Consider the following 12228-nt stretch of genomic DNA (forward strand, 5'->3'; position numbering starts at 1 on the left):
AAGAACATAAAAGTTGGGTTGCACGTCCTGTTAGGGTATTCTTGGTCCAATCAGATATGGGGAAGTTGGCTAATGATTGTATATTTAGAAGTTGGAAAGGGTCTTTTCCTTCATAATGAGGATGGTAGGTCAAGTTGGTAAAGACCCAGTTTTTTTCGGGAATGGGAGTGGCAATGTAAGCAGAGGTTGATAGAGAGATACACAGCCAACAGTCATTTGCCAGGGAAGGATTGGACTGGTTTAACAGAGTGTGAGTTAAGTTGAGAGTCTTGTAGAGGTAATTAGGAGCTAGTGAAAGGGGAGGGGTGATTGTATGAGGTATCCAAGGAAGCAGGAGGGATACATAGGCAAAGAGCAAATAGGAAGGTAAAGAGGGTGCTCTGGAAAACAAGATCATTTTATCTAGTCTGAGTTAGAGGTAGGAGTAAATTACTGTCAGAAGGAAGGAAGATAGAAAGGAGGTTGATGTGATTAGGATTTTCATTCTGGCAGGAGCTAGAGGATATGGTCCTATCACAAAGAGTATGGTTAGCGTGCTGTTTTCACTTATCTTTTTTAAGGAGGAAGAGGTCTTTCCTCAGGATCAGTGGTAGGAGCCTTTTTAGTCTGGGATGTTTCCTTCCGAAATAGGAGGTGCAAGTCCTCCAACGCTTCACAGGTGTACCGAGGCTGGTCTGGCTGATCTTGGGACTCCTGAGCTGATGATCTCTCAGGTTCCTCAGGGATGTCCAAAGTTTAACTCGGGTGTGGTGAATCCAAGATTCCACTCCTGCCACCTTAACTGCAGTGGTGGTAGAGAGGATTACCGTGTATGGTCCTTCCCACAAAGAGTCCATAGATGGGGAGGTAGAGGGGAGAGATTTGACCAACACTAGATCTCCTGGTTGAAACAACTCTGTTCCCTTTTCTCTGTGACATCCTTCAGGTAGGTTTTTAAGGTTTTGTTGATATTTTGCCAAAGAAGTTAGTTATATCTTTGACCAAGTTGGCTGTTTCCTGATCAAGTAGGAGGTCATTTGTGAGAAAAGGTCACCCAAACAGCATTTCGTATGGACTGAACCCTATTTTGTGGGGAGAATTTTGGATTCTCAACAGGCCATGGACAAAAGAGTAGGCCATGGGAGGTCAGTTTCTTGTGTTAATTTCCTTAAGTGCCTCTTGAGTGTTTCATTTGCCTTCTCAACCTTCCCTGAGGTTTGTGGCCTCCAGGAGCAGTGAAGGTGATATTGTATCCCTAGTGCCTTGGAGATTCCCTGAGTTATTGTGGCTTTGAAAACTGGACCATTGTCACTCTGTAAACTTTGGGGAAGCCCAAATCTAGGAATTATTTCATGAATTAGGACTTTAATCACTTCCTGAGCCTTCTCTGTCTTGCAGGGGAAAGCTTCCATCCAATTTGTAAAGTTATCAACACAGACCAACAAGTATTGAATTCCCTTTGACTTAGGCATATGGGTGAAGTCTTAACTGCCAGTCCTCTCCAGGATAGTGACCTATTCTTTGTTCCCCCAAAGGGGCCTTACGATGTACTAAGGGATTATTCTTTTGGCACACCTCACAGGCTTTGACTACCTGTCGGATGGTCTGGAGGAGATTTGGCCCCGTAAATAGGGATTTGGCCATTTGATTAGTGTTTTCAATACCCATATGAAAAGTTTGGTGGAGGGTTTTAAGTATTTTCCACTGGCTGGCTTCGGGTATAAGTACCTTTCCTTCTTCTGTCACCAACCACCCTGAAGGGAGAAAACTATGCCCCCGTGAAAGTCCCCATTCTGTTTCAGTCGGGGAATACTGGGGCTTCATCTCCTGGAGGGAGTTGTTCCATACCAAGGGTCCTTCTATAGGTATTTCTAATGGGGGATTCCGCCTGGCAGCAACCTTGGCCTCAGCATCTGCCCGACGGTTTCCTTCTGCCTTCTCTCCTTCACCTTTCTGATGGCTTCGGCAGTGTAAGACTGCCACCTCGTTGGGTTTTTGCACTGCATGCAATACCTCTATAATTTCCTTGTGGTATTTAATGGGGGTTACCCCAGAGGTTAGGAACTATCTCTCTTTCCATATTGCAGCTTGGGCATGTAGGATTAGATAAGTATACTTGTTATCTGTGTACACATTTATTCTTTTTCCCTTTCCCAGTTCTAACGCTCGGGTAAGTGCCACTAGTTCCACTAACTGGGCACTGGTCCCTGGGGGAAGAGGCTTGCTTTCAAGTATGGTTACATCACTAACTATGGCGTAACCTGCCCTTCATATCCCATTCTCCACAAATGAACTTCCTTCGGTATATAGGTTAAGGTCAGGATTAGTTAAGGGGACTTCTAAGAGATCATCTCGGGTGGTGTAAGTCTGGACTGTAATTTGTTGGCAGTCATGCTCGATTGGTTCCCCTTCCTCTGGGAGAAAAGTGGCAGGGGTGAGGGCCACACATTGCGTATTTGAAGCACCGGTCCCTCAAGGAGCAGCGCCTGGTATCTAAGTAGGCAGTTGTCTGATAGCCATAAACTTCCTTTGGCACCTAGTATGCCATTTATATCATGAGTAGTCGAGACAGTGAGATCCTTTCCTTGTATTATTTTGATAGCCTCTGACGCTAAGATGGCCACTGCTGCAACTACCCTTAAACAGTGAGGCCAGCCTTTTGCTACTACATCAATTTCCTTACTTAGGTATGCCACTGGTTGTGGGGTTGTCCCACGAGTCTGAATAAGGACTCCAAGAGCTAACCCGGCTCTCTCTGTGACGTATAAACAGAAGTTCTGTCCTGTGGGAAGGCTTAAAGCTGGAGCTTGTACTAGGGCCTGCTTTAAGGTTTTGAAGGCTGTTTCTGCCTCTGGTTGCCATTTGACTAGATGAGTATTTGCCCTCTGGGTTTCCTTGATTAGAGTATAGAGGGGCCTGGCTATCTCGCTGTATCCAGGGATCCACAGTCGGCAAAAGCTGGTAATTCCAAGGAACTCCCACAACAGTTTTAATGTCTTAGGGCGAGGATAAGCCAGTATAGGCCGTATTCATTCCTTGCTGAGGGCCCTGGTCCCTTTGGCTAAGATTAGGCCTAGATATTTAACCTGCTCTAGGCAAAGCTGGGCCTTCGACCTAGACACCTTGTACCCTTGATTAGTTAGAAAGTTCAAGAGATCTAGAGCAGCCTGCTGGCATGAGGCTTCCAAACTGGTAGCCAAAAGTAAATCATCCACATATTGAAGGACCAGAGTGCCTGGACTTGAGAAGTGGCCTAGATCTTGGGCCAGTGCCTGACCAAACAGATGAGGGTTATCCCTAAACCCTTGGGGCAAGACCGTCCACAGTAAGTTGGGACGTGTGGTCTGTGGGATCCTCAAAAGCTAAGAGGAACTGGGAATCAGAGTGCAGGGGAATACAGAAGAAGGCATCCTTGAGGTCCAGAACCATGAACTATTCTGCTTCCTCTGGTATTTGAGAGAGCAGGGTATAGGGGTTGGGTACAACTGGATATAGAGGAATTACTGCCTCATTAATGAGTCTAAGATCTTGCACTAGTCTCCACTGATCATTTGGTTTTTGTACTCCCAGAATTGGGGTGTTGCAGGGACTGCTGCATTTCCTTACTAAGCCATGATCTTTCAAATGTTTAACAATATTCTGTAATCCTTTATGAGCTTCAGGCCTTAAGGGATATTGCCTTTGATAGGGAAAAGTGGTGGGATCTTTTAACCTGATTTGGACTGGGCGGGCATTTTTTGCCCTTCCAAATTGTCCTTCCAATGCCCAGACTTCAGGGTTGATTCCCTCCTCAAGTAGGGGACAACAAATGGGTAACTTGTTCCCCATACTCATGTAGATAATAGCTCCAGCCTTGGCTAATATATCCCTCCCTAATAAGGCTGTGGGACTTTCAGGCATAACAAGAAAGGCATGTGAAAAGAGAAAAGTCTCCCAATCACAACTGAGAAGGTGGGAGAAATACCTGGTTGCAGGCTGTCCCAAGATTCCTCGGATGGTAATGGACCTTGAGGACAGTCATCCAGGACAGGAGATTAACACTGAGAAGGCCATGCCAGTGTCCAGGAGGAAGTCAATTTCCTGGCCCTCAATAGTTAAACATACCCAGGGCTCAGTGAGGGTGATGACATGAGCTGGCGCTTGCCCCCGGCACCCTCAGTCCTGTTGCTGGATCATCTGGTTGGGGGCTTCTGACCCAGGGAACCTTCGTCCTCTGGGGCAGTGCACCTTCCAGTGATTGCCTCAGCATAGTGGACATGGACAAGGGGGCAGCTTGTTTCTCATTGGACAAACTTTTTTAAAGTGTCCTAGTAAACCACACTGATAACAAGCCCTACCAGGTGACTGGCCTGCTCCATTTTCTGTCCTCTCTGAACCACCAAGGTTTGTTTGTCTGAGGGCCATGACTAAGGCTGTGGCCTTTCTCTGATCTTGCGTTTCCTTTTGGGGCCTGTTCCTCTTGGTCCTTATTATAGAAAACCGAGGTTGCCAGGTTTAATAATGCTTCCAGATTTTGTTCAGGGCCCAGGGCTTGCTTTTGGAGCTTTCTCCTGATATCTGCGGCTGATTGGGTAATAAACTTATCTTTTAGAATCAATTGACCCTCGAGTGATTCGGGTGACAGGAGAGTATATTTTCTTAAGGCCTCTTGTAGCCGCTCGAGGAAGGCAGAAGGATTTTCTTCCTTTCCCTGAGTTATGGTGGACATCACTGAATACTTCATGGGCTTTTTTCTAATTCTCCTTAGTCCTTCTAGAACACAGGTCAACAGATGTTTACGACTCCAGTCCCCATGATCTGAGTCAAGGTCCCAGTGTGGATCCATACTAGGGATGGCTTGCTGACCAGTAGGGAATTTGTCCTTTTCTTCAGCTGTCATTCTATCATTTACTTGACTAAGATACCAGGTATCTCCAAACTCTTGGGCTGCAGCTAAAGCCGCATTCTTTTCATTAAAGGCCAGGGTTTGTTCTAACAGTAGCATGACATCTCTCCAAGCGAGGTCAAAGGTTTGCCCTAGACCCTGTAGGACATCTATGTACCTATCAGGATCATCTGAAAACTTCCCCAAGTCTGCCCTGATCTGCTTTAAATCAGAGAGGGATAAGGGGACATGTACCCAGGTTGGGCCAAACTCCCCTCCCCCTACAGCTTGAAGGGGACATAACTGATAGCCTGGGGTTTTTGTGGACCTTTGGAGATGTCTTTGCTTATTTCCCTTTGGGCAGGGAAGATTAGAGGAGGGTTATCATTAATAGGAAGGGGAGCTATAGGGAGGCTAGGATATGGGGACAAGCTGAGAGGTCCTCCTGTGGGATGTAAACTGCAAGCTTTGCATAGTTGTGTATTCTCCCTCAATGAAAAGAAAGCTTGGACATAAGGTATTTCACTCCATTTGCCTTCCCTCTTACAGAAAAGGTCAAGCTGCAGGATAGTATTGTAATTTGTACTTCCCTTAGGTGGCCATTTTTCCCCATCAGAGAGAGAATATTGGGGCCAAGCCGTAGTGCAGAAAAAAATGAGCCGCCTCTTTTTCAGGGTTTGTGGGTCAAATTGGTCCCAATGGCTTAGGATGCATTTCAAGGGTGAGCTTGTTGATGCCTGAGTGTTTCCTATCTGAAAGACAAAACTGCCCATGGTTTGGGTTTATTTTGCTTCTCCCCCTGCCCAAGAACCCACAACGGTCCCTGGACCCTGCTGATCGGAATAGTTGCGCTCACTGACGGAGCAGCAGAAACACTAGTTTTCCTCCCAGACCACATGGAGGACCGAGGAAGGTCGGATTTAGTGGTCCTTACCGACGCATTCTCGAAAACCTGCACCCTTGCCTGTCCTCCTAGACCACAAGGAGGACTGACCGAGAAAAATCGGATTTAGTGGCCCTTACAGATGCATTCTCAAAAACCTGTTAGAGTCCTAAGCATTCTCCTGTTAGTATTGGGACTTTACCCCTGTCCTATAAAGATGTTATGCCCCAAAAATGAAGTGGAGGGCCACACCCTGAGGGAGGGAAGGGATCTTCAGGGTTGGAAGAGTGACACCTTTTGTCCTCACTTATATGAATAGGAAGGATACAATTTCTGAGGCTTCCCATATCCTAGCTTCAGGAATAGCTTTTGTCAGGCCTATTAGTCTGAGGAGGGATCTTAAAATTCCAGGTAGTCACCACTATGACGGGGCTTTGGGCAAAAATTATGTCTTTCTGATTGGTGAGCCCGGGTGCCTAAAGAAGGTAACAGAGTCCTGGAGTTTATACTAGAAATCATTCTTATAGGAGAAACTAGAAAAGCACCAGAGACAGGTAGCAATTTTTAGAAGCGGGACTAACCTCAGAGAAGAGAGGTGAGAGGAAGTTTGTCTGGCAGGCATTAGGACCCAGGGGGCAAGGGTCAGGATAGATAGGATAGATGGGCGAGTCTCGCTTGGGCGACATGCTTTTGAGAGTTCCGCTCATGGCTGCAGGGTCAAGCAACATGTTGTCGGGACCCCGGAGCTGCATGGCTTTCCTCTCTGTCAACCCTCGGCTCAGCCCAGAAGTACAGGAAAAGTTCAAGACAAGCCTGGCCAACTTGGTGAAACCCCATCTCTACTAAAAATACAAAAATTAGCCAGGCGTGGTGGCACGTGCCTGTAATCTCAGCTACTCAGAGGGTGAGGCAGGAGAATCACATGAATTCAGGAATCGGAGATTGCAGTGAGCTGAGATAGCACCATTGCACTACAGCCTGGGCGACAAGTGAGACTTCATCTCAAAAAACAAACAAACAAACAAAAACTTTTGCATCATTCAGAAAATCTGATAGAAAGGGTTACTTGTCTCCTTGGCAAGAATAAGTTATTGGCTGTGAAGAATTAGTCATCAGGCTGGGCACGGTGGCTCACACCTATAATCCTAGAACTTTGGGAGGCCAAGGTAGGCAGATTGCCTGAGCTGAGGAGTTTAAGATCAGCCTGGGCAACATGGCAAAAACCCACCTCTACTAAAAATACAAAAAATTAGGTTGGTGTGGTGGTGCACTCCTGTACTCCCAGCTACTCAGGAGGTTGAGGCATGAGAATTGCTTGAACCTGGGAGGCAGAGGAGGTTGCGTTGAACCAAGATCATGCCACTGCACTCCAGCCTGGACAACAGAGTGAGACTCCGTCTCCAAAAAAAAAAAAAAAAAAAAGTCATTGGTGCCCTTAGCCCACAAGGCCAGTGAGTGAAGTTAAAGAAACAGAAATACTCAATGCTCAGCACCTGAGAATGTGTGGCTTTTCTTTTGTAAATGCAAAAGGACTCGTTACATAACACGATCACCTTTAAGATTATTTTGCCACTTGCTTTTGGGATTAAGCACAAGTTTTAAGAGAAAAGGAGATTAATGCTCTCCCGTGCAGTGTTTGTATTTCTCATTGCCTTCCTGTGTGTGATATTTTTATAAGAAACATTACACACAGGAGCCCCCAGGCGAAGGTACCAGGGAAACAATGCCAGCTTGGAAATCCAGAGGAGATTCTGTTTCTCATTATGTGAGAGAGAAGTCATTACTTGAATGTTTCTTTTTCTCTAGCTTTTTTTCTTTAAATCTACAACCTCTTGATCTCTAACCCTCCAGAACGTCCATGGTCATTATTCTTTGGGTGTTTTAAAATTAGGAAAGTAGAGAAGAGCCAACCAGAGTCCCATAGCCCTGACTAGCTAATGGATGCCTGGACGCCATTCGCACAGATCCACCATGTCATAAATCCGTATTTGCCTGAGTGGTTGTAAAAAGAACAAGAGAAATAGTCTGAATTCTCCCTCTCAGGTTCTTCTACTCAAGCAAGGATTTGCTGGGCAAAATGATGTCTTCAGGGACTTTGCTAAGTGGCAATGGAGTATGAAAAACCAACATCTGCCTATTGTTAAGGGGTGAGATTGCAAAATGAGGAATTGTACAGTTGAAATCTGGGGCATTTGTGTAGTTACTCTGGAAGTGTGGAAAATGTAAACTTGTACGAAGGTAATTATATCTACTTGGTCTCCATCTCCAGAAGCAGTCTTGGAGAGGAAATAGAGAAGGCTATTTATTCATCAGTCGTGACAGTTTTGTCCTATTATCTACTTTCTCATAAATGAAAAGGGCCTTGATAAGTTTGTTTAAGTTTTAAATGTAAACACCCATGAAGAATACATTCATGATGTAAAACCTGTATTTTTAAAAAGTTTTATTTATGGAGGGTGGCTGTGTTCATTAGTGGTTGGAAGAAGACTGGAGAAAAAGGAAGTACCAATTATTGGCTAATCTTTGTAATTAGAAATCCTCTCTCCTATATGTTTTGCATGTCTCTCTGGAAATGGGCTTAATGAACCTACTCAAATTCTGGGAGACTCTTGGGGCCCTGAAAAGTCACAAGGACTGTCGGCTCTGACTGCAGAGAATGGGATTTAAAAGCTTCCTCTCTCTCTCTCTTGCACTTCCTAATGGCTGTTACTGAATGGCTGTTACTGTTTAGTTTATTATTACTGTGGGCAGATAATTTCACATTCATAACCCTGATGGAATTTGAGGTTTCGAAGAACTTTTCCTCAGTGAGTTGGCAAGTAAAATTCATTTCTTGGCAATTTTAAAGGCTATTTAATTAATCTGACTTGAGCCACAATGTATTTTGAAAATTATTGACATAGTCCAGTTTTTAGTAAAGGAACATGGTAAATTCAGGAACCTCAGTTATTCTGATCATTCCCATTACAGGTATGTAGCAATTAGAGTGACATCAAAGAGTACCCATGTGGGCTGAAAAATTCCAAGATTATTGGGTGAGGGAGTTCCTATACCTTTCTCTTTGAGCAAGATTCTGGGGAATCATGACTGCCAGTTCATATACACACACACGTGTATACAGTATGTGTCTGTGCATGTATGTACACACAGGCATTAATGTTTGGGAATGCTGGGTAGGGTGGCCCACACTTTAAATCCCAGCACTTTGGGAAGTCAAGATGGGGAGATCGCTTGAGCCCAGCAGTTTGAGACTAGCCTGGGTAACATGAGGAGACTCCGACGCTACCAAAAAAAAAATGAAAAAAAATTAACCTGGTGTGGTGGCAAGTGCCGGTGGCCCTAGCTACTCAAGAGGCTGAGGCAGGAGGATTACTTGAGCCTAAAAGGTAGAGGCTGCTGTGAGCTGTGATTGTGCCACTGCCCTCAAGCCTGGACAACAGAGTGAGACCTTGTCTCAAAAAAAGTATACATATATATATGTGAAGACACTAGAACAAAAGAACTTGCCATGTTTCCACATGGCAAACCTAAAGCAATGACCATGTTAACCTATAGTTAATATAGTTAATGTTTTGATAATATTAAACAGTAGAGATAAATTATTTCACTAACCATATTAAATATTTTTTCCCTGAGTGGGCTCCGTGTACTCTGTTTTGGATGTTAAAGAGCATCACTCCTCCAAGCCCACCTTGTCTGAGTATGTAAAACCCAGCTCTAGGGTATTCTCTAAGAGGTGAGCCTAAGCCTTGTTCTTGCCCAATAATGTGCTGAACATTATTTTTTTAGTAAGTTCCATCAGGACACAACTCCCAGTGATAAAACAGTATCTGCCATCTCTTAAGTTATTAATACATACTTGTTGGATGAATGAATGAATGTTGTCATATTCTTTTTTATATTCCACTCTTCCATCCTACCTTACTATATAACATTACTCTTATTTGATTGGAGTTTCTTTGGGGTAAGCATATTGTATTTGTTCACTCAGAACTTGTCGTAAAACTTGGCATAGAGTAGATGGTCAATAAATCATTGTTAGAGTTTTTTTTTTAGATAGAGCCTCGCTCCGTTGCCAGGCTGGAGTGCAGTGGTGCAATTTTGGCTCACTGCAACCTCTGCCTCCTGAGTTCAAGCAATTCTCCTGCCTCAGCCTCCCAAGTAGCTGGGACTACAGGTGCACGCCCCCACGCCCAGCTAATTTTTTCTATTTTTAGTAGAGACAGCGTTTCACGATGTTGGCCAGGATGGTCTCAATCTCTTGACCTCGCAATCTGCCCGCCTTGGCCTCCCAAGTTCTGGAATTATAGGCATGAGCCACTGCAACCAGCGTGTTAAAGGTTTTTAAAAACATAATTGGTACTTCTTGGGCTTCCTTTGTATGTGAAGAATGATTGCCATTTCTAGTCACAATCATATGTTGATCATCACATGGGCCAGGATAAAATTTGGATATACTGATCTCATCAGGGTAAAATTCAGTGGTTGAAGGACTGCAAAGACAAATATTCCACAACATAGAAATGACTGGTTTGGAAATATTTAGGTCAAGAATTTTTTTAATGTCCCTTCAAGGCCTTCCTGTGACACCTGGATGATGCTGATTGCTTATATTTGAGTAATAATCTAGAGCGCGAAGGCTGCCTTCCTGAGTAATCTATGTGATCAGCATCTGAGATGCAGACATTCCCTGGGACAGCTCTGCAGGAGATACCATAACTGTCTGTTGACATGGAGGGATTGTGCCTTGTCCAGTTCCCAAACGGAGACGTTTTTGCGTCCTGTGTGGTTTAAAATGCAAACTGATCTACTAATTTCAGAGGGTAAAAAGGATCCTACAGGATGGACCTGTGGCTTTAGGAGATAATGATGTTCTCAAAGAAAAAAGGAGGAATAACCATATCCTAGGTGATTCCTGGATGTGGTGCCCCCAATCCGAGTGTCTCTGAGAGTATTTCTTATTTTGGGTAAATGGCTTTTGCCCACCTGGTGGTCCTCTGAATGAGACTTGCTCGAGTTGCTCTTTAGCAAAGTGGAGCTGTGTTTAGGCAAGTCTTGGTGATAGCATGGACATTGACTGTGGACAAATAATGACGGGCACTCCTCCTACCCCCACACCCCTCCCCACCACAGCAGGACAGCTTCTGGTGTAAAGATCAAAAAGCAGAAAAGCAAGAGAAAAACTAATTTTGTGTCACAGATTTTCTGTGTGAACATTCTCACTGCAACATTTACCTAGTCTTTCAATATTCTTTCTCTATTCCACTGTCTAGTCAGCATTTCTTCCAATTAGCTTCTCTCTAAACTAATCATGATTGCCAGCTATTGAACAAATGCATTACTTTTGGTGACTTCCTTGTGATAATTTAGACACAGTAAGCACTCACATTATGTTACTTGTCCCCTGAAAAATACTCAATCCTCTTTCTTTTCATTTTGCATGCTCTAGATATCAAATTTCCTGAAAACTTTTTCTAATGAAGTCTGAACAAATGTCAATTTAAGAAGTCATGAACCTCAAAGGTGAACGCATTTTACTTACTTCTAGGCTTATTCCAGGATCTTGACAAGAATTGCATGGGGCATCCTCAAATTAATGTCGCAAGCCATTTGAGCGTCCCATTGGTTTATGTGAACGTTGTTTAAGCAGCTAACACAGGATGAGAAGAAGGTCAAAGACAAATACAGTTAAAATTAACACTTTCTTGCTTGCTAAGGATGAAGTTTCCCTTTCATCTATCAGTACTTGCTTTTTGCCATGCTGATTTCTCAGATGGAAAGGTTTGTGTGGGGAAGAAGGGATTTGGCATTTCACTTTTTCTAACTGACTTAGATCAGGTTTCCATCTTCTCCTTCCAGGTTCTTTTAGGATGGTGCAAAAGTAATTGCAATTTTGCCATTAAAAGTAATGGCAAAAATAATTACTTTTGCACCAATCTAATAGTACTGTAAGACACTTTAACAAATTATAACAAGGAATGGTCAGTGTAATTTTGAAGTTTCCTCCAATGTTTGTAACCAGTGCCAAGGTAAATATATTCATGTCCTTAGCTCTTCATAATTCTGAAATCCAGAAAGCTCTGAAAAAAATAGTTTTTTTTTGTTACTTATGGTATAAATTAATTTCCTGACAAAACCAGATCTCAACTGATGCAAGGCTATTTATAGTCTATAATAATCTCATGTCATGTGACTATTCAGATCTATTGCTGAAGAAATATTAATATGACTGGTTAAAGGTGATGTCCCAGTCGCTGAGGTAGGTATTACAAAACCCACCGTAGATAAATTTTTTATTTTTTGGAGACAGAGTCTCACAGGGTTTGGGTTAAGGAATTGAAGACCTGAACCATACTGTGAAGGTAATGGTTTTTCACTTACCTGCCAATTTTAAGCCAAAATCATTGGTCCAAATGAGATGAGAAAACCATCACTGTATCTCCAAGCAGGCAACAGTGGCAGTGACCTGGCTTGCTCTGTCCTTCAAAGAAAGTTTTCTGCA

This window comes from Symphalangus syndactylus, chromosome 16 (genome assembly GCF_028878055.3).
Source record: "Symphalangus syndactylus isolate Jambi chromosome 16, NHGRI_mSymSyn1-v2.1_pri, whole genome shotgun sequence".
NCBI lineage: Eukaryota > Metazoa > Chordata > Mammalia > Primates > Hylobatidae > Symphalangus > Symphalangus syndactylus.